The sequence below is a fragment of the Halyomorpha halys genome, unplaced genomic scaffold (assembly GCF_000696795.3).
Source record: "Halyomorpha halys isolate HHAL.00 unplaced genomic scaffold, Hhal_1.1 Scaffold872.1, whole genome shotgun sequence".
Classification (NCBI taxonomy): domain Eukaryota; kingdom Metazoa; phylum Arthropoda; class Insecta; order Hemiptera; family Pentatomidae; genus Halyomorpha; species Halyomorpha halys.
The window spans coordinates 192,803-217,335 of NW_027113936.1; the positions used below are offsets into that span (position 1 = coordinate 192,803).

The 24,533-nt window shown below is 31.1% G+C and overlaps 1 long non-coding RNA gene across 1 annotated transcript in view; it reads right to left on the reverse strand.

Moving 5' to 3' along the window:
• Positions 1 to 24,533, reverse strand: part of LOC136796719 (uncharacterized) — a 465,623-nt gene that overhangs the window by 184,306 nt on the left and 256,784 nt on the right. The window lies entirely within an intron of this gene.

The following is a 24,533-nucleotide window of genomic DNA, read 5'->3' on the forward strand; positions in this document are numbered from 1 at the left end:
TGTATATAAACATGGACCTAACATAAGTATGCACATGAATATATAAGAATAAAATAAAATAAGTAAAATTTTGAACTATTAAAACAATAAAATAAACTCACTAATTATATTTACACTATAATGTACAATATTTACAATCTCTGAGCCCGCTCTATCCCTCACGCGTCCATTAAAAGTTCGGAAAAATATTCTTTGTGTACGTGTTTAATGATTATGTACAGTCTAGCTCAAAAACCAGAATCTGCATGAAACTGAAACTGAAATTATTCTAATGATTTCTATGATCAATTAGTGTGCACTTTAATATGAGTATAGTATTGTTTGGATCGAAATAGTCTGAGAGGGGTTTAAGAGAACGACTGACTGACTGACTGACTGACTGACTGACAGTCGTTCGCTCTGTTTCAATCTTACAGCCCTGCAAATTGGGACGAAACGTTGGTTAACAATAAATAGTTTTCTTTTACTATTCTGATACCTTTATCGACCTTTATCTTCCTATAAAACTAAGATAATTTAAAGAAAGGATTTCAAATTCAGCATTAAATCCCTCTCAGACTATTTCAATCTAAATAATACTTAGCTAATATTAAAGAGCACCTTAAACGAACATAGATGAGTTCAGTAGAAATCATTAGAGTGATTTCAGTTTCATGCAACTTCTCATTTTTGAGCTATGCTGTACATATTCATTAAACATGTATATAAACAGAATATTTTTCGGGACTTGGATGCGTGTGGAATAAAGTGGGCTCGGGGATCCGGAGGTGGAGAGTGTAAATATTGTACATTATATTGTAAATGTAATTAGTGCTTTTATTTTATTGTTATAATTTATTTTTATATATAATATATTAGAGTATAATTTTACTTAGTTTAGTTTATTCTTATTTCTTCATGTGCATTTTTTGATTATGTCAATTTTATTCATCTTTTTGTTTATATACATATAGAGATGTATTTTTTTGTTTATTTTATTTTCTAAATTTTGGAATGACTATGATCATTTATCACTGTTACATGCTGCTCAAGGTTGTGGACGGATAGTAATACTTATCAATAAAAAAAAAAAAAAATGAAAAGAATATTTTACCTTCTGGACTCAGCGCTGATGAACCAGCAAAGGTCAGTTGCACATAAATTCTTTTCTACTATTTTTTAAAAAAAATTTTGAACGCCACCCGGAACATATTCCTACAATAAAAAAATATGTCCTTCGATTTTGGAACCTCCTTCTTTTTTTTTCTTTCTTTCTCTTCATCAATTAAAATATACCCTAAGATGTGGAATATGTTAGAAAACGTCTAATCGGAGTTTTTAAATTAATAATTACATTTTATAAATATTTGTTTATTAATTTTAATCATTTTGAAAGTAAAAAAAAATCATTTAAATAATTTAATCTCATTTTTTATAAGTATCCAAACCATTTAAAACTCCTTGAATCGGAAGAATATGGAATATAATACTGGTGAAAAGAAACCGAAGACTGTAATCGCAAAAGATGGAATGAAGGATTGGATGAGTTAGTTGTATTGAGCAGCACCGGAGCAGAAATCCTCTCCTCTCTAATTTTCCCAGGCTAAGCCAGAATTGTATCGTCTGACTATATTTCCAACCGGCATCATATCAATCGAATTATACCTAAATTTAGTAAATTGGATTAAATTTCGAACTGTATAGCCATTTTATCTTTCATTTTCGAGAAAACGTATTTCTTGTCTCATCATTTTAATGCAATGGTTATCTAATAATACAAAGGGAGTTAGTATTTACTTCCGCAATACTAATAGAATTAAAATTATTATCAGTTTGGGAAACTTATAAATATTATCTAATTTTCAAAAGTGAATAACAACAGTATGAAGATAAGTTTGAATTTACAAATAAAAATTAATCCTTTTACCAGAACATCGGTCTCCTTGAACGCTTTGATATTAAAGCTATATTTCTTCACACTTTTTTTTTTTTTAATTTAGCTCTCTATCTTCATCTTTATAAGAATGTAAAGTATAAATAAATGTATTAATAAGTTTATTAAAATACCAACCAATAAAAATTTATAACGATTGAGAACACTGGGGAGCGTGGCGGCGCAGTGGAAAGGCACTATGCTACTAACTCCAAATGACCCGGGATCGAAACCAGCTATATAATTAGACAGATAATTATTTTCTGTTACATTGTAGCCGTGAGTCAACACTATAGCTTCTGGAGCTCTCCTGAGATCCATCCAGCCTCATAAAGTTGAGTACTTTTAATTGGGAAGAAATCTGGCGGTTTAGCATGATTATATCCTTGTACAACCGCCGTTCTAAAAACAGTTCTTCCTTACAAAGTAATGAGCCAATGACCTCTTTTGAAGAGCTTTCAGCCATTATGTACAACGGACTACACTGGAAAGAGCTCAGTTGGTTAGTATTTGAGGCATTTAAGCTATGCTATAGTCGTTTATATTGCCTTGTTGCATTAACATAAATACTGTATTGCTATTTCAAATTATGGACTGGTTAAGAGCATTGGTTTTAAAATATATTACGTATTTCTTTTTTAAGTTTTGTCATTTATATGTTTTTAGTTGAAATTGCACACAGTCTTCGACAGAATAATGTCTCTAAGAGTTCTCCAAAAAGGTCGTGGGTTCACCTTTTTGAAGAGCTCTTAGCAATTATGTACAACGGGCTACACTGGAAAGAGCTCAGTTGGTTAGTATTTGTGGGATTTAAGCTATGTTATAGTCGTTAATATTGCCTTGTTGATTTAACATAAATACTGTATTGTCATTTTAAATAATGGACTGGTTAAAAGTATTAGTTTTAAGATATATAACGTATTACTTTTTTAAGTTTTGATATTTATATATTTTTAGTCGAAATTGCACACAGACTTAAACAGAATAATTTATTTCCATTGTCTATGTGTTTTTCGATTGATGAATGAATTCATGTTTTGTATATTTTTTAAAGAAACCAACCTTTATCAAAAGGTTAGCTTGAGTATGTCTTATATAATTATTACTTACGAGATGATGTTGTTCACCCTCTGTTTGAAAAAAAAAAAATTGAAAAATTAAATCTAAAAAAAAAATTAAGTTAGTCCATTGTACAGCTTATGATATTTTTTTAACGTTAAGGGGGCGAACTGAGTTCAATAATGTTAAGGTTTCATTAACGGATAGTCCCGGAAGAGACTTCAACGTGAGAGGCCTCTGGTTTGAAGCCCGCAGAACGATACCTAGTTGATCTAGATGCTTTTAGGAAGAATTTGGTGTAGATACCAAGGACATAGCGAAGATGGTAGAAATATATTTCTCGATTCCCAATGGATTATCCACTATGCATGGTAACAGATGAAGACAGATGTTTTTGGTTGAAGGGCATGCATAAATAACATATTTTATTTACTGCTGGTATACTTTTCTATATGTATCACTTTTTACATTCATTAATTTTTTTATTTATTACTTCTTTTTTCTCTCGGTAACGTTTTATATTAATCATTTATTAAATTTATTACTCCAATTTAATTATTTATTTCTGCGTATACTCGTGTAGTTTGTCAAGTTCTGTTAAAAAAAAAAACAACTAATTATATATTATATGTAGTTGAGTACTTAATGTTTTGTTACTCATTGTTTTTAAGTGTGTGCAGATTGTATTATTTACAATTGGGTTGCTCCGTAAACAAATAAATAAATTATTATTAATGTTATTAGTTATACTTCCTAACTATTTCAATTTACTGTTCATTATACACCCATTTATATTTGTTCCTCTTGATAGCATATTGATAAAAATTTTCATTACCCAATAATTGATAAGTGAACGGAATATTAATGGCGTTCCAAATGTAATTAATATCCAACAGAGGAACTTTACTCGGCGCAGCTCATAATGGGTCGGGAATAGCTCGGACGAGTTGGGTCCAGGCTAGCTTTGAATTCCATAAATTGGGTCCTGGAGAATTGAGGAAGGGACATTTAGTCCTGAGTGTTCTAGGTACCGGCGAATAATCACATTTATTAGGACTCACCTTAATTAATTTGTGTCAGCACAGAGGTCGCTAATGTTTGCTAGGTAGGATGTGCTGGGAATAGGTACTCCTTATATTCATATTTGTCAGCTATAGTACATAATTATGAATAGTAGCACATCTACTAAGGAAAGTAATACACTAAAGTAATACTAAAATCTACTATGGAAAGTAATACAAAAAAAGGCTAAATCAAGGAATAATTTCAATGATGTTAAAATCAAATGTCATTTATAATCGAAATTAATATACGCAATTTAGTTGTTTTTTTTCCCGCTCAAGTCTCTCATTTGGGTTCTATACTGCCTCCAGTTGGGTGTAAAAGTTTTTCATTTTGTAGGACCGTCACTCAATGAAGAAAGTCAACGCCCCAGGCAGGATTCGAACCGGCACCACCAATAGACATCAAATTGGTAGGACTGTGTCTTAAACACTGAGCTATAGGAGGCTCTTTCTCAATTTGTTATGTAAACTTTTTAACTAATTCAAAGCCCCATTTCATATTTAGCGTTTTATTTTTTTTTTCATATTTTAAATTGATAAAAAAAAAAAATAATTTACAGTACCAGGCTTTTAATTTTTTTAAATTTATTTATTTAATGTAATTTACAACTATACAAATAATAAATACAATAAGTAAATCTGTGGAATGTTTTATTTACACTTAAAAATCTTGGGAAGGAACCACCCGTAGGTGGTACTTCAAGCATTAATTTAAATTAGAAGGTCCCGTGGCCATCTTCTTTTCAGACGCCTCGGAGGATTATCAGGGATTGTTAAGGATGAGAGATTAAGAACTAATGAGTTAGGATGGTTAAGGAGTTTGGAATTAATAGAGGCATATCTGTTTTGGACCAAATCTGCAACGAATGGGATGTTAAGTTCTTTGTGGATGAGTAAGGTAATAAGGATTTTGGATTGTAAGGATTGGATGCGGGAGGAATTTGATCGTTTGGTAGAGCTAAAAAAAAGTAAATTTAATCGCATAAACGTGTCAAGTTAACCTTAACAACTAAGGACCCCTTAAAAATAAAGTATACCTTATAATAATAATGTGACGACAACTGTCCGTGAAGGTTCAGAACTGTTTTTAGAGCAACGGTTATACAAGGAAGCGATTTCTTCATGGACACACTCAACCGACAGATTTTTACCCAATTAAGCGTACCGACTTAAAAGATGAGATTTGGTGGATCTCAGGAAGACACCAGTACCCAATGGGTTGACCAACGGCTAAAGTGAAAGAGATAATAATTACAAAAAAGGTGAAAAGAAATATAGCTGTAATATCAAAGCGGTCAAGGAGACCGATATTCTGGTAAAAGGAATAATTTTAATTTGTAAATTCACACTTCTCTTCATACGTTTACTATTAGATTAACAATACAATGTTCCTGAACATTAAATAATGCCTTAAAAATAAAATATTTCTTTACCAAAATAGATATAATAAATGGCATGAACCAAATCATAATAAATGGGAATTCCGTAAAAATGTCTGTTAACGGGTTTCAAAAATAAAAGGATACCTTTATAGAATACTAGATAAAAACAGATTTGGGAGGAAGTAATCTATAAAGATTTGTCTTCCATAACTTTAATTTTACATAGTGTGGGAAAATGGGTCAAAAGAGTTCCGGTGGATGAAACATTCACTAATCCGCGAAAAACAATGAAGGGCGGCACCCTGTACTGTTTTCACATTTAACTCCGAATCCATTGGTCGAATGGAATTGAAAAAGTAGGAACAGATATATTTAGTTCAATTAAATTCAAAATAAAAAGAATTTCATCAATTACTTGATTGGTACTTACGGATTTCGAATAAACAGCAATCAAAGTCAAGAACAGTTTGAAGTGTATAGCTAAAAATTGCTCTTATGTGGCTTTTTTAATAAAAATATCTGAAAATTATTTGGTTTTAGAAATACGATTCGATAGGCAGAAAATTTTAAAGCTAATAAAAATAAGATATAATTTAAAATGATTTATAATACCTTTCTAATACAAAGAGTTAAACTTATCAGCAACGGATACCCACAGGGGGCCTAATTTTGTCTATTATACTGAGGTTCCCGTTAACATGGGTTTAATATACAAAAATACGTAAATTAATAATAGAATTAGTTATATGTCACTTGTAAGTCGAAAAAAAATAACAATACATTAATCTAGAGGCATAAATATTTTTTTTTAAATCGTGTTTGTACATTTAAATTTTATGACTTTTTAAAATTTAAGTTCTAATGGGAAATAATATTGGTGTCTTTGTTCGGAGAGGAGGTTCCGTAATGGAGGAGTTCAAATGGATTAAATATGTACTTTGCTGGTCGAAAACTGTCCGTTTAAGAGGGGAGATCGTTTAGAGAAGTTACACTGAATTAATATTTCGGATTGCCTTTGAATAATTCTTATCAAGCTATAAAATCTTATTCTTTCTTTTTTTTTGTATAGTGTTAGTTAAAGCTTTGTGATTTAGTAGGTGTATTAATTTTTTTTTTTGTATGAATTATGTATTTTATAGCATAAATATTATAGTGAAATAAAATGTTTTTAAGTATATTATAGTATTATAATAAAAATATAATATATAATATAAATACATAATGTATGGTATTATTATACAGTTACATAATGTACATATATACATATTTTCATGCATAATATACATATAAGTATATTAAGGTATTATAAGTGCTAGATCCTAACCGCCTCACAGGGAGTGAAGGAGGAAGGCACGGCTTGACTTAATCCTACAGTTATTTATCACGAGCGAACTCCCCAGTAGCAAGGTTTAACACGTCCCATTCCTTATAGTTGGCCGTGATATATACGGGGAGATACATTTTTCTTATTGCCTCTTCCATCCTCACCACAAGCTCTACCATCTTCTGAGGATAACCGTATCACTTTCTAAACTGAAACTTAATTTTATCCCTCCGGAGTAAAGCGGAACTTTTTTAATACCGGTCCTTTAAGACGCTGATTCCTTAAAGTTGGGTCGCAAAGGCGAAGACATCAGAAGAAAAGATGACAGGGTTTAACATAAAGAGAGTACAACATAGGCTAAAGAGTATAAAGAAAAAAAACTTTATTATCCCTTCCATCTTTAAAAAAAGTAATATATATATATATATATATATAGAGAGAGAGAGAGAGAGAGAGAGAGAGGATGTGTTGTTTCTTTTGATTTAATATAATTCACAATTATAAATTATATATATATTGTTAGAATGCAACATAGGTTAATTATTTCTTATTTTTATTTTTTTAAATTATTATTTGAGCTATTAGTAATCAATTTCATATACAAAAATCATGTTTCTATAAAATAATGTAGATTCAATAAATTTAATTATTAATAAATTATCAGAGATTCGAGGAATAATTTAAAGTTTGTTTTGTTTTTTAAATTTATTTATTGTTATTTACAACTGTATACATATATACACATCAAGTAAATTTGCTGTAAGTGATATTATGACATGATACAAACATGTGGAGAATCTACCCATTGATAGAACTCCAAAAACACTTCTAATGGAGAAGATCTCGAGGCCATCTTCTTTTCAGACGCCTAGGAGGATTATTAGGTAGTGGAGGAGAAGCCAGGTTAGAAACGAGTTGGTTTGGGTGGTTGGGAAGTTTATTATGGAAGAATTGATACCTGGTTCTGGCCAAATCGGCAACATATGGAACATTGAGGTCCTGATGGATGATTTGATTTGTGACAAAGTAAGGAGCATTAAGTATTTTATGAAGGATTTTGGACTGTGAGGATTGGATTCGAGAGGAATTAGATGGTTTAATTTAAAGTAAAAAATAATTTGGTGTATATAAAATTTGTTTAAAAAATCCTACAATGGTTGAGGTCAGGGGGAACATACATTTTAGGTACTAGTTATTAAATATTATCTAATTGCTAGAAATATGTATATATTTTTTTTATTTTTAATAATCCAACTTCAACTACTTAGACGTGATAACATCTAAAAGAAAAAAAATATTGTTTTGATTATTTTTTTTTTTTATTTTGAGATAAGAACGTGCAATCCATTTGATAGTAAAAAATATCATTATTATTCACAATATTAATAATTTTATTTTATTTATAATATTATAACAGATTTATATGATATAAAAAATAATGGGAATTGATGTAAGATTTGTTTATAATAAATTAATTAAATTTTTAACTTTTTATCTGCTCCTTGAGAGATTGGTTAAACTTGATATCAAACTGACAATATGATGAATGGAACAACGGTTTAAGCTGGAGTAGTAGACTTACTAACACTGTTATTTCACATTCAATCTTTCCAAGGTAAACCCAATTATCAGCTCCCTTTTCAGTTGATTACAAGACCTTGAGATACTTTAAGGTTAATTTGAGATAAACTGTAGATAAAAAATTCTTGGAGTTTAAAATAATGTTAGTTTTTTGTAACTAAATGGTCCGTAACTATAAATTTTTGTTGATATGCCCAGAATCTTGCATTACAACAGTATGAAATATAGATTTCTTTGAAGTTTCAAAGCAGGGAATTTATTTATTTTTTATCCCCTGGGTTACATTGGGTTATTTCTTACAGGCAAAAATTAATTAACTATTTTTTTATGAAATTTCTGTAGGAAAGTTTGCACTAAGAAAATCCCTTTGTTACAGCTATTAGTTAAATATATCTAATTCACTAATACATTAATAACTATACCTGTTATACATTTTTGTTTATATATTTCAAATATTTATGGATGTAACATATTTTTGCATCGTCTGTTAGTATTAATATACTACCATAATGTTAAAAAATATCAGTAATACCCAAATGGAAATTTAAAAAAATAACAATTTAAAATACGTTAATTTTAACTACATTAATGCATCTTAAATGTATTGTAATTTAATACTGTAAATTTCATAATATATTTTAATTTTCTATTTAATTTCATTCACGAGTGAACGTTAAATTTCCATCCATCCATTTTCCATAGATAACACCAACACACACACTCATTTATGTATGCTCATTAACTTCGATCCTTAAATTGAAGGAATTCAAATTATGATGACGGACTCTTAAAGGCAATTGAATTTAGAAACAATTTTTTCTTCCTTGTTTTCTTCGCAGTTTGAATTGTTAAAAAATGCGATTTTCTTCTTCAGAACGCGGCCGATCAAAAACGTTCATGATATGAATTTGTGATAAATTCCGTAAACAAAACTATCCGTCGAAAATCGTAGAGTTAAGTGAGCTGGAAAATAATAAAAAATGAAAAATACCCTAAAAAATACTGCTATTAAAACGCAGTAAAAGTCAAATTAAAAAAAAAAATAAAAAGACGACGATCATATATAACAAATGTATATAAACAGGGTGCCCCATAAATGGGTGATTATATTGAGGAAGCAGATACTAAACCTTAGAAGGAACAATACAATACAACCGACAAAATAACAACAGCCCGATTCTCAACAACTTGTAATTTTGCTATTAGAAATAAAATGATGTGATATAAACATGTGGTCAATCTACCCATAGATAGAACTCCAATAACGTTACTAGAGAAGAGGAAGATCTCGGGTCCATCTTCTTTTCAGACACCTAGGGGTATTATCAGGTATTGAAGGAGAAGCTCGGTTAGAAACACGTGGGTTTGCGTGGTTAGGAAGTTTATCATGAAAGGATTGGTATCTAGTTCTGGTTAAATCGGCAACATATGAAACATTAATGTCCGAATAGATGACGTGATTTGTGACAAAGTAAGGAGCATTAAGGATTTTGGACTGCAAGGATTGGATACAAAAGGAATACGAAGGTATAGTGGAGTCCCAAAGCTCAACTTCTAATATCCAGATAGGCCTTATGAGTTATGTGAACAGTCTTATATAATGGGGGACCAAATTAAAGATAAAAAAAATGCCTATAAATATAATGGTATGGATCTGTAAAAAAAAAAATAAGCGATCCATGACGTTATCTTGAAAATTAAAGTTTTATGTTTCCACAAACTTTTAGACATCTGAAGCAGCAATTACTATTCAATGGCTAAGTCTTAATATATTATCACAGATCTCAAAAAAAATTCTTCATTAATTAAGCTTTAATATGGTGCAAAACAATCCTACTTTCACTGGTCAGTTAAGAATGCGAGGAAGCAAAAATTAAAAAATATTGCTTCCTTTTTTTATTTATTTATTTAAATGTTTCAACCACTTGGGCCATTTACACTTGATTTACAAATTCATTACATGTTAATAATTACATGATTACATGATTACTGTTGTGGAGTCTTCTCTGATCATTTCCTGTACACATGAAGAGAATCGGTGTGACTCCAGAGCAACCCAGGAAGAATGTGCCCAACAGCGAGATCGCTTCAGCAGCAGCGACACATCGGTTCATCCTCCCTCCTTCATGAGATGACAGTGGGTGAGTCGCGTATGGCCTATCCGAAGACGAGTTAATACATCTCTGTAGCAGATTCATGTTTCCGGCCGGATTTGTTAAAGTTTATGGTAGAGCTTGGAATGATGTAGAAACTTAAACGTCTATCTATGGTATGTTTGTTATTCTGCAAGATGGAATGGATTATGGAAGATGGAAGGTGGAAGAAGCAAGATGGAATTGCTTCCTTAAGCACCCAAAAGAGAAGTGGTTGAAAAATGCCTGGAAAATACCTGCATTTATTTATTTTTATTATTTTGTTTCTTTGATTGTTTCTTCCTTGTATCTTTAAGGTAGACTTGTTTTGCGTCAAATTAATGATTACTAAATGAATAAGTTATTTTGAGATCTGAGATAATTAAAACTTAGCTATTGAAGAGGTATAGCTGTATACACGTAAATTCCATAAACACAATGAGGAAATATAGAAATAGAAGACACCGAAAGGAAAACTCATTGACTGTAATTATCAATAAACCTAATATAACAATAATTTTAATGCAAATAACAACAGGATCTATTATCATAATCCCAAGAGATAGAATTCAAAAAATTACGACGAGTTAAAGTGGCTACTAACTGACACAAATACTTTCTTGTAAACGTTAATTTATTCAAATCCACTGTTCTCTTTATATCTCTTGTATCCTTATCTCTATTCTTATTATATCTTTATAGCTCCTTCAGCTCAAATCTGAAATTCACTACCGCAATAAACCCTCCTGCTATTCCCATTTCAATTTAATTTGAAATAAATCTACTGAATTTGACAAATTCTTTATTAAGTGTGATAGATCTACTTATAATTCTACAACCCCCTTTATCTTCGCTCATCTCACATCCTATAAAATCTACAAACTTCTATCTTTTATTAATTTAGACACTTTTTTTTCTAATTTTGTTAATTTTATTTCTTATGAAGGAATTAACATTATTATCTTTATTAATTTTGTAATTGAAAGATATTCTAAATAGTTTATTTTCACACCGCTCTTTTTGTATTGCTGAATTTTTATTTGACTTCCTTGGTTGGCTTGATATCAAATTATGTGATTTTATAAGATTTTATTTTCGATCTAACTAATTATTCGATATATTTTTTGGTTATTTTATGCTATTTTATTTTTTGTTTCACTTCAGCTGTGAATAAGCCCTATGGGTTCAGGAGCTACTAATCTCTTAAAACTTAACCAATCTCTCTTAATTGAGTAAAAATTGGGTGGTAGAGCGTGATTCTGACCAACTCACCTCCTTGCACAACCGTTGGTCTAATAACATCATTTCCTTACAAAGTATTGCACCTCTGACCCTTTATGGCTTATTTTTGCCTTAATCTATACTATCACATAAACACGCATAACTTTAATAAGTTGACACTTAAACGAAAGAAGATTACAATTAAAGTTAATACCTTTTGGTATGGCGTACAAATGATGTTTTGATATATCCAAGGTTTTCAATTGTTAATCGATTGATCATTTGTTTGAATCGATAGAAGCAGAACAATCGATTGTAATGTCAGCACTGAATAATCGGTCATGCCGACCTCGAAATCCTCAAAAATCTGAATAGTTTTACAAACCAATTTGTTACTCAGTTCTATCAAGCCACGCCGGCGAACTTTTTTACTTTTATTTTTGTATTGTTTCAAACAATTAACGTTAAAGTTCAAATCCCATACATGATGCTAAAGTACTATTCACTCAAGTCATTGTCATTTCACTGTTCCGGAAGCATAACGATATGTCTAAAATTTTGTGATATAAACTTTATTGTCTTTGCGGGCTCAAAATTTTTACTATTGCTTGTTGTTTTCTGTATAATTTTTCTTATTATTATTACTATATTTTTTCTTTTTATTATATTTTTCCATTATTATAATTTTTTACATTATTACTATTGTTATATATTTTAGTTTTTAATTTTCTAGTATAATTTTCTTTTTTTTTTTTATATTATATTTTTTCTTATGATTATTCTTCTCATTATTATTATTAACCATATTCCACTTTTCTGATTTTCTTAATTTATTTTATTTAATTTACCTATACATTTTCTTTTATTATTATGATTATCCGTTATAGTTTTTACGATTCTTATTTTATTTCTCATAATATTTTTTATAATTTAAATTTTTCTCATGGTATGATCGAGCTCTTACAGCATTACTACGTTGTGCTCCTGAATATGGACGATTGTATTATTTCAATAAATGTTAAAAAAAAAAAAAAATACTAGATGTTTATAAATTGACATAGTATTTTTCGTTTTGAAATTTTTTTAATACAGTTATTTCGACTCACAAACATCTTAGAAATGCATTTTTGAGCCCGTCTACACGATAAAGTCAATTTCACTAAGTTTGCAGTTTTCATAATTTCGGACATATCGTTTGGAATTTTATGTTTTACACAAGTGTCAAGGCTTGACAAATATTTTTACACGATTAAGGAAAGAATACATACTATTCTTCTTAAAAACACGTGTATCATGGATTTATTTAAGTGTTTTGACCACTAGGGCCATTCAAACTGAATTTACTAAATTAGATAATAATTGACATATTCACAAAGTTACAAAGTGAGAAAGTTACAAATTAACAATTACAATTTAAATTTTACAAATTTGCAATCAGAATTGATGTTGTTAGTAAATTACTATATTAAATTTTGCATCTACTTATCCATGCCGGACAATTAGACTATATGTGATGGATATAGTTAGACTATATATAATGGACTATGGATTTATATAACACATTCTATCCATGATTTTATGAGCCAATCTTACATTTTCGATTTAACGGAGACCTGTATAAGAGAATCTGAGGGCGTGGCCTAAGGAAGGAAGTAAATAAGGGAAATTAAATAGAAAAGAAGGGAGGAAATTGGAAAGGTGGAGGAGGTGACAATGAGGAGGCTGTCAGGGGGGGACTGAGGCAGAATGAGATATTGAGGAGACGGAGGGGGCGAGATACGAGATACCAAATAGGACTCGATACCGGGATAAATAAAGTTAATATCTCGGAGAGGACAGAATCAGGCAGCCAGAAAATGTAGTCTTTTAGTTCCCATCTTGTTCGTGTTAGTACTGTCTCCCGCTTCCATCTTCCAGGCTCCGAGGCCTTTCAACATTTACATATCATATTTCTAATGCAAGCGATTCCTATGCCGTTGGTAAACACTGATTTCAAGTATGGAAAATGTTGTAAGTTAATAAAAATTTATTATTTATCCTCAAATCTGGTTTGCAATACCAAAGACATGGTTTAGAGGAAAGCGCCGTGATCTTCCAGAGTACTCCTTTTTCCATCTCAAGTCAGAAAACAAGCTCGGTTTGGAGTTCCCCAGGCTGAATTTAAATATATATATAAAAAAAAAGATAAATATTTTTCAGGTGTCATTTTACTTTAATTTTTATTTATTTATTTTTCTATTTCTTATTTACTGTAATTTCTGTAAATATGCTCTATGATCACTATTACCATTATCTGTAAATATGTGACAGAATGTAATTTTACACCTAAAATCAAATGAATAAAATATTGAGTGCTCAATAATGAAATATAGTGGAGCCCCAATAATTTGGTAGAGTCTTTTGAATGCATCTCAAAAATATTTTATTATTACGTACTGAAATATTTTTTTTTATTAATGATACCCCCCCCCCCAATCTTCTTTAAGCATAACAATATGTGTAAATAGTAATAACAAAAATGAAAAACCATTTTTATTTAAGTGTATAAATTAACAAAGAAATATAATTAGATAAACAAACAACTACACACATTCATTGTATATTTAATAGGATTAGTGATGGTGGATAATGCTTTATGATTGGATATGTAAGTCAGTGTGATATTTGAAAAATCTGAAGCTAAAAATTTCTAAAAAAGTAGTGATTAAGGCATCTAAATAACATTTTGTAAAGTGTCAATATTAGAAAGTACCTTTCACTTTTGGACTTATGTTGGGAAGGAGTGAATTTGTTTACGTACAATTTGAGGTTATATGACCAACTACTAATTTGATAAACACTAAGTGAATTTTAGGTTTATTAATAAGTTGCAATCCTGAAAACTTGCTAAATTAACAATGCCTTTGGTAAATTTAATTAAGGGTACAATGTACAGGATCAACTCCAGAGAAGCCAAACGCGTCCATTGCAGTCCATTTTCGTTCTTCTTCGCTTCTTATTCAAGAAGTCTAGGTGCACTGGACACATCTTGTGGGCCGCTGTCGCCTTTCGTCTACTGGCTTATCTGCTGCCACACAGTTCTAGAATTTAGCCGGATACTAGTTTGTTTCTCACACTTGGCTATGAGATGGCCATAACTCTGATTTATGAGATGTCTAGAAGGAGGGGAGGATGTCTCCGGAGTGCCCACTATCCACCAACGGTTCTATCCATCTGAAGATTGGCTGAGATATTCACGTCACGTTTCCTAAATCCATGCTCCTCCAATTCGTCTTATATGGCTTTTTTTTTAAAGATTTACCTTTCCCAATTACTTGAGACTCCTCTTAACTTAAAATTAGCAATTTTTACCATTGCAGGACTAGTTGTTCATCAAGGGCTGTAGCTCTATTAATCTTTCTGTCTGTTTGGCTTCTTATATTTTTAAACAGTACTTCTGTTTTGACTTTCTTGACCATTACTATTTATTTTTCATTCCTTAATTTCGTTTTGGTAGGTGGGTATTAGATGGTAATTTCAGATCTTGTTTGAATCCTTTTTATGGCTTTTACGCTTAACAGTAATATTGATTGTGTTTTTCCAAGTTTTCTTCTTGGGTTTCTTCTTTCTATTAATTTTCTCCGAAATAAACCTTTCCCCATCTTCCGACACATTACCATTCTATCCTTTTTCGAACTCAATCCCCTTCTCACCTTAGTGAACAATTCATGACCTACCTTATCCGATTCCTATACACACTTAGCAAATACTTTTCACCGAATTTATTATTATATTTACAAAATAATTTCCCAATGGTTTTTTGCCATTAAGACATCATCCGTTGACCTCTTGTTAAGAAACAAGGTGTTACAAGTATCCAAACTACATTTTAACATGCCTAGTGAACAACAATGCAATACTTACCGATGTAATTGATTTTATGACACTCTTTAATTAAATGAATATACGTTTATTTGCATATCTATATATAGTAATAAATTCTTGTTGCAAATAATTGCAAAAAAAAGGTATCGTTTTAATGTATTAATAATTAATTAGCGATAACAGAAGCACAAAAAAAGTTTATATGCAAATTTCAAACGAAAATTATATTGGTTGATATCATACTATGATATCCCGCTCAGTTATATCTTGAACCGAAATAAATAAGCGACATTTACCACTTTCTCATTAAACATTAATTAACCAGTCAGTTATAATTTATTCAAGTTATAAATATATACTAAATTTAAAATATATGTAAATACAACACGATATTAATTAAATCACGAATGTAGCAGATATTCTTATGATTTCGCTTACATGAATTTATATTGTTTAGCTGTAAATTTAATTTTATGTATTTGTGTAGAGTCTTTTCAACCACTCCGGTAAACTTTTTCCGATACTATTATTAACTTTTACAATAGAAATTAAACAGTAATAACGATCTGATAAGCTTCTGGCAATTAATAATGCCCTGGTGTAGCATATGGCCCTTGACGTGCTACAGGGAAATAATTTTAAATGATATAAATAAATCAGTGAATAATCAAAATTATATATTTAAAAAATAATGTAAATAAATTTTAAATTAATGAATGAAAGAAAAAAACTTAAAAAAAAAAAAACTAATGTTATACAATTAATAAAATAAAAGACGGGTTTATAAAATTACAAATATGATTTGAGAAAAAAAATAATGAAATTCAGAGTTCATAGCAACATGTATAGACAGTCTTCAGTCTTAAAAATGTATGGTCAGTCTTGCAAAATATATAGTGAGTATATGTATGTATCTATGCAAAATGTATAGTCAGTCTTTGAGCTGAAGTTGGATTTCCAGTGTTGTAAGCCACCTTTACCTGCTGGTATCTGGAGTGGAATTTTGTAAAACTTTTTTATTGATTCTATTTGTAATTCATGATAAAATTGACTATTTATTACAAGCCAAGGGGCAATAACTGCAATTTTAAAGATCTTGTTTAGAAATAAATGATTTTTTTTTCGTTTCATAAAAGATGTTCCCCACACTTCACGACCGTATATCATTAATCACCTTGATATTGTTCTATAAATGAAAACTGTTTTATTTACTTTTAATATTGATGAAACGATAAAGCACTACAAACCCTGCGTGCAAAATATATTATTGTGTAGTTAATAGGAACTGTTATGAAAGCTATACTGTTCTATGCACTTGGCAGGTCTTTTTTTAATTTAACTAAATGATAATAATTATAGGTAGAGAATTTGGCCAGAGGGTATATTTCTCCTATATTAGATTAATCAGACATAGCAATAGGCTTAGCCCCAACACTGCCTTGGGCAATTTCCATTGTCACAGAATCCCCGCTCTCTGTGGCTATTAATCTCTTTCAGCGAAGCGCAGATGTCATAAGCATTTGCGATGTTTAAACGTGTTTTAATCTCATAAACAAATTTAGCCTTTGAGGTACCCCAGGATTTCGTCCTATAACTCTCTAATAACCGGGACCAGAGAGTCTCTCTGTTTAAATAAGCATATCTCTGAAACACAAGTACTTTAGGGTTATAATAAAAGCTATGCGTTTTATATTATTTATATTCACCTTTAAAATATTCAAGGACTTTATGTTTAAAAATAATGGACACACTATTACAAGGAATATTTTTCTTAAAAAAGGATCATGCCAAAAAAATAATCAACAATTTTGAATATAATAATTATTTTTGTAGCCTCATCGTTTTGAATTATGACTGAGTAGAAACTCTGAGTCCGGATCTAGTCCAGTTAAATTGTGACATGCTGCAAGTATCAGTAAAAAAAATTGGTTACAAAAAAAGTTAAAATTCTTAATCTGCCTCACAAAACATAATAACAACATAGATTAATCAGACATAGCAATAGGTTTGGCCTCAATATGTTAGAAATATGCCTTGAGCGATTTCCATTGCATATTTATTCGCCGACGTTTCGCGTTGACGCCTTCGATTTCACTCTTTAGATATTTTTAAATCAAATAACCGTGATGAAGCTCTACAAGATGGAGTGAAAAGATAGCAAATAAATAGTTGTTAACTACATTTGTTCCTATTTTGACCGCATCCCTGACCATCTTCATCATATTTTAATAATAATAAATTTTCAGTACTTGCCTCTTATGATTTTCACCTGCTGTTTTTCAAAATTGTAGCTAGTTTTCCCTTTTTTTAATTTAGTAAGAAATGAATTTAAGTGATAACAGATGATTTTCAATATGTAAGCAAAATTAATTTTTTTTTTTTATGTTTCGGGGAAATCAGGACAGATCAGCAGAATTACAGAAGTTAAAATGAAATTCATAAGAACTTTATTAGATTCGCTTGAAAAATTAGAACAGATTGCGTAAGAAATGAAATGCTTAAGGAGTAGCTAAAAAATTCTGTACTAAAGTCCAACCTAGATAAAAGGCAACTTCTTCGATCATGTTTATGGAATGTGTGAGGAACGGGAACCAAGAAAAGCAATGGAAGCAATGGACCCACTGGCTAGAGGCCACAGATATAGCTAGACCCTATGTGTATCGTAGGCAGGGATTGGGCCAAGTGGAACCGAATGAAGTAAACGCGAAGAAGAACACCGATGAAGAAATGATTCCGCAAGCGAGTTCACAGAAACATCGGAGGTCTCTGAAACAGAATTAGAAGGAAGGGAGCCGGAAATTGGACAGAGAACAAGGAGGAACTTCCAGAGACGTACCGAGGAAGAGGGGAGAACTAGAAAGTAGATCTGAAGGGGATGCCGAGAGAGGGGCGACCACACACTGGTGAATTATAACGTGAGGGAGAAGAACAGAGATCTGCCTATAATAGAGATAGCCGGGGTGAGATTCCTTGTAGACACCGGCAGTTCCTACCCCATCATGTGCCGAGAAGCCCTAGAAAAGATGTGTAATGGAGAGAGGACACACCAGTATGTCAAATTCATATAGTGTACGAACACGTGCAACATCTACCCAGCGTTTTCTATAGAATCAGACAATTTGGGCTCAAACTGTCGGAAGACAAATCATTGTTGGTACAGGAACAAATTAGTTTTTTGGACCACACGATTTTCTGCGAGGGACTGAAACCCGATGCAGATAAATTCGCGGCTATACGGAAGATGGCCTTGCCTAGAAATGTGAAGAGAGTTCGGAAGCTGTTGGAAATTTTAAACTATTACAGGAGATTTGTGCCGGAAATGGTAGAGCACTTCGTTCCACTTAACAACCTACTGAAGAAAGGCCAAAAAGTGATAATAGGGAAGAATCGTCAAATAACGAGAGTTTGGCAGAAGAGAGATGCTAGAATCAAAAAAAATGTTAAGCAAAAAATCGTCCGTCCACTGTTCCTCGTGATATTTGACCAATCTTGTTTTTTACTTGACAATTGTGACCCACAGCTCACCCGTGATAATTCCCGGAAATCGTCTTTACCACTTCCGCTTTAGTTTAATTTATAATTTTAAAAAATTTGAAAGTCCCATTATGACACAAGAGTATTGAAGTATGGATGTAGTTAACGACTTCCATTTTTCTTGTGTTTAATTAGAACGGCTTGTATGGTCAGGGTTGCCATTAAATTTTAGACCAGAAGTTTTTTAATAAATTTTTTTTTTACATATTTTTAGTTTTAACAAATGAAAAACAAAAAACTTACCCACAAATAAAAAGAAAAAGTAATCAAGTAAACACCAGTAATATATGATAAAGAAATACAGTAATGCTTGGTTTAAATTAACGAAAATTAATTAATTTACACTTGGTTAAAAAATTCAGGTTTGATATTTGTTTACGTTTAGCAAATTACCATATGTTCGTTTGGGGGTGTATCTTTTGAGTTATTTCTTGTTGTACTCTCTTATTTTTTGTAAGGACAGGATATTGAGAAAGGTAGTAGGAGAAAAAAAGGTCTGTGTCAGTAAGTATCTAACCATACAACGTACCAATAATTCTGGTATACTCATTCAAACAAAAAAAGCAATCCTTCCCGGCTGGCCCCGCCCCACTAAGACGCCCAGGGAACGACGGTCCTATTTGAAATATTTTCTTAAAACGGAAAGAGGAATCTTTAAGATAGTCAAATTGAGAAATATTTATAAAGCACCTGAAATTGGCGTGAATGATTTAAAAATTTGAATAGTTTGAGCCACATGTATACAGATTTAATTTATAAAGGAATTATCCAATAATCCAAAGAGAAGCATGATAAGTAATTTTTGGCCATATCACTTAGTTTTTAAAGATTTTTTTTCGATCATAATTCACATTTTATATTAAAATATGGGGTCATTTTGGCGATGTTTTTAGCTCCATTTTTTTTTTGGTGATTTTTTTTTCAACTATGAACTTTTGATTATTCAAAATTGATTCAATTATGACCATATAAAAAGATATCCCTCATTAAGACGAGAGGTTTATAGTTTCAACACATCTTGAGTATGCTGAAAAAATTATATAAAATATGTATTGTGATTGGACAAATGAATAATAATTCCAAATTTGAAACCTTTGAGTTATAATATCCAATTTGTTTTGTTAATACATTCTGTTCCTACCTTTGTTCAAGTACTCAATGATATTTAAGGACAATAACAATACTAATGGATCAACAATTATGGATAATGGCTAATTGCTAAGGCACCGTAAGATAACACCTCCATGTTTGCTAGTTGAACCGAATCAGCTTCAATGCCTTGCCTCTAAAGGAGCATACACGTTGACGTTGTCTATTGGATTGCCTCTCAACTAATTAAGCGATGAATGTTGACTTGATATGGCTTACACCATCTTGGTAACACTTCCATTTTGACAAGTCCTGTTCTATTCCAAGGAACAGCCATGGTTCAAGCGTATCTTATCAATTCAATTAATTCTAATACCGAGAGTACAACTGCTTAAAGATGAATGAACTGGGGACCAGAAAGATGTTTTTTTATCGAAGAAATGTTTTTGGATAAATTGTAAAAATTTGTGCATTTACGTTTTTTGGAGTGCTGATTAGGAATTTCAACTTTGTGGTCTACAACTTTTACAACGTATAACGTAAAGAATTGTTAAGGAACAGCAAATATTACTTCTAATCGGTCGTGAATAATACTTAAGATTTTCGAAACTTATTAGTAAATTATTAAAAGTTAAAATATTTAGAATCGAAGAGCTTTTTATAGGTTTTTAATTTTGAATTATTACCATGTTCATCTTCTATAATATTAAAACATTTAGTACTTTTATCTGGTATTTTTCAGAGAAGTTTTGAAAATTTATTTATTTTTAATTATCGCAATACTGATTAAGGATTTCAGCTTGTGATATAAATTTTTTTTTTGGTGAATAAATAAAATTAAAAAAAAGATCCCCATTTGGTTGAGCTGTGACAATACTTCAATACTCTTGTGTCATAATGGGACTTTCAATTTTTTTAAAATTATAAATTAAACTAAAGCAGAAGTGGTAAAGCCGAGTTCCGGGTATCGTCACGGGTGAGCTGTGGGTCACAATTGTCAAGTTTAAAAACAAAATTGGTTAATGATCACGAAGAATAATAGTGGACGGACGATTTTTTTGCTTAATACTTTTTCGGACTTTAGCATCTTAATTTGTTTTTATTCAATTAAAAAGGTGTATTGTTGAAAACAAAAAACCCCACTAAAAATTGTTTTGCTGAATAATTTACTCACATTTTTTCTATGTAGAGTAAGCAAGACAATGGATGAGAGTCACAGAGCGGTTTGGAGTGAGTAGGATCACTTCTTACTAAGATAGTCCCAAGGAAAGAGTTCTGACATTGAAGTTGAAGAAAATATATAATATATTTATTGTGAATATATATATTTACTACGCTGTGTATTGATTTTGAGTGCCATAGATATTCTATATAGATACCTACAAATTTTGAAACATTATTTTTTAATTTTTTTTAATCCCTCCTCCCCTCTTGATCCGTATCCTTTATATTCTTTTTTGCTGGCCTATCTTTTCAGATTTTTGTTAAGCTTTAGAAGAGCAATTTCAAAAGCTCACTTTGAGCAGAGGCTTTTCACGTTTCAGCTTTTCACTGAGGCAACCCCTAGCGGAAGGTTACCTTATACTTCACATTCACCCTGCAATACAGTTTTTACTAATGTTCAACTACTGTTGTATAATTACACCGTTCTATTTAATACAGATCCTAGATATAAGTGTGGGATGCTGCGTTCTTTTTCTAACAATTTACATTCAGTCATAAATGTTAAATTAAATAATCTATATAATAAAGTGAGCAGTAGGTGTCTGTAACATCTCACTCACGGTCTAAAGATCACTGTATCTGAAGAACGCCAATGCTTATGAAGTTGAAATTGTTAAAGATAGTCTTCCTCAAGCTGTAGCCATGCAGAGTAGATTTTAAAAAAAAAATCCGCACTTTTAAGTGCGTACAAAAAAATTATGAATGGATGCGTTATTTTTTAATAAGTTAGATTTTCATTACTAAAATATATTTAGAGTTCCCCTTTTCAAATAAATTGAGAGAATTCTGTTAATCTGTAACTGTTATATGACATTCACGCTATTCCTTTATCAAACATGTTACGGATTTAAGATGTAATAAAGTTCAATAATGTTTACAACATTTTACTTAAATAAAATTAATTTTTAACAGACGGACTCCATATCAATTGTACATCTAGCATTCGAGTTCGATTTTAAAGTGTTTGTAAAACAAAAAAAATAAAAAGTAGTACAATACAATTCTTCGCATCCTTCGTAAAGTTGCTGGTTTATGTGACGAGCTTCTAAAATAATGGGAAACTGTAATATGTTATTTTATTTATTATCCATTCAGGCACTGGATTCTTTAGGAAAAAAAAACCTGGACAATTAATTTGAAAATTATTTTAAAACATTTACTTTATCTGTTTTATGTTGTTTTCTAATTTTAACCACTTCTTCATTGTTGCTCGATTTGAATAATATTTTAACTGCAATCTTCTCTTGAGAACTCAATCAATAAATGTGAGATAAAGCCGTCACCATACTGGTGTTGAGTGTTAAGGCATTAATACGTATGTTTACATTTAGATATATATTAATTTTGTTATTTATACATTTAATAAATAAGGTGTTGGGGCGAGGGATTTTCCGCAAATGAAGAACAATTGTCTTCCCCAGAGTGAATTTTCGCTGGTTCGGATTAAAAATAAAGACGGAGGACCTGAAATGAATATAAAAAATGCGAACTAATGAAGTAAATTAAATAATAAAAAAATAAACTTCCAAGTGATGTATACAATTTAATAAAATTAAAATATAAACAATGAAAATAAAAAAATAATTGTTTCCTGTCGTTACAAAAATAAAAGAGTTCATTGTGAAGTAAAAAATCTTTGGATAGGCATAAAAGATTTTTATTGTACAAAATAATAGTGAGAGAAAAAAAAAAAAGGAAACAAAACAAACAGAAAAATATGAAGCTCGATGCAAGAGAAAGAGAGAAAAAAAAGTCACTGACAGTGTCCATGAATTCTAACTCAAAAATACGTTTAAACAAATACAAAATACAACTAAAAGTCGTACGAAACTGAAATTATATATTTAAGGTTTGTATATCTCTGGGATAAGATCTGCTGAATGAGAACCCTGTGTCCATGAATCTTCAAGAAAGGTAGGTACTTGGGAAAAAGATGACTTCATTGATGATGACGAACTGGAAGAAGCAATCTGGAGTATGAAGCTAGGTAAATCCACAGGTAGTGATGGAGTAATTCCTGAAATCTGAAATACATGGCTCCAAAGGGAAAGAAATTCTGCTGCTTCCGCCAAACCTAGTATGGATGTAAAAGAAAACACCAAAAGATTGGGAAGTAGCCATCATCCTCCCTATCTTTAAGAAAGGTGATAATAGAGATTGTAACAACCATTGAGAAATATCTCTATTAAACGTGCCACGTAAGATTTACTCTAAGATCTTATAAAAGAAAATAAGAAGAAGAATCGAAGGATTACTTTAAGAGGAGCAATACGGCTTTTGGGAATTTCGTAGTATCAGGTTTTCGAAAAGGTATTGGAAAAGGAGATGTCCAGGGTGAGTGTTTGTTGACCTTGCAAAAGCCTTGTGAGAAAGCCTGATGTATTTAGAGGTCTTGAGAGAAAAAGGGATCGACCATGGTCAGGTACTGGCGGTTGAGTCTCTACAAGAAACGTAGTAAGATTTGCCAACTGCACTTCACAGGAAATAGAAACAACAATCGGAATCCGGCAAGGATATAGTCTCAATCCACTCTTTTTTATTCTAGTAATGGACTCATCAATTCGAAGGTGTAAAGAAAAATGCGGAAATTCCACTTGGATTGTGCCAATCTAAGACCAGTGAGCCTCTCATTACTGGCATTTGCCGTTGACGTCGTTATTTTCTCGGACACCGACAAGAATCGGCAGTGCAATATTAATATATTAAAAGAAGAACTACGGGAGATTAATATGGTTTTCAGCCCTGGAAAACCAAAAGTGATGAGGGTTGGGATAAAGCCTAGGTAGCCTGAAGATGAGGTAAAAAGTGACTTCCAGAGACCATCTTGCAGAAGACCGGCAGAGCTGGAGAGGGCTCTATAAACTTCCTCCTCACACTGCTTAATGTGGTTCAAGAGGATTGATTATGATAATAATGATATCTCTGGGATTTATAGCAACTTTTTCGAGAACATCGACTGGCTGGAAGTGCCACATTATAGAATAGATTTTTTCCATTTTTTTTTATTTTATCAAAAATTCTGTAAACGATTTTAATTAAATTCGGCACATCAATATAAAATTAAGTGAGATAGGTTTTATCCTTATTTAAATAGTTTAAAAGGACTGAAATGCCTTTAAAATTAAATTTTAAATAGTAAACCAATTC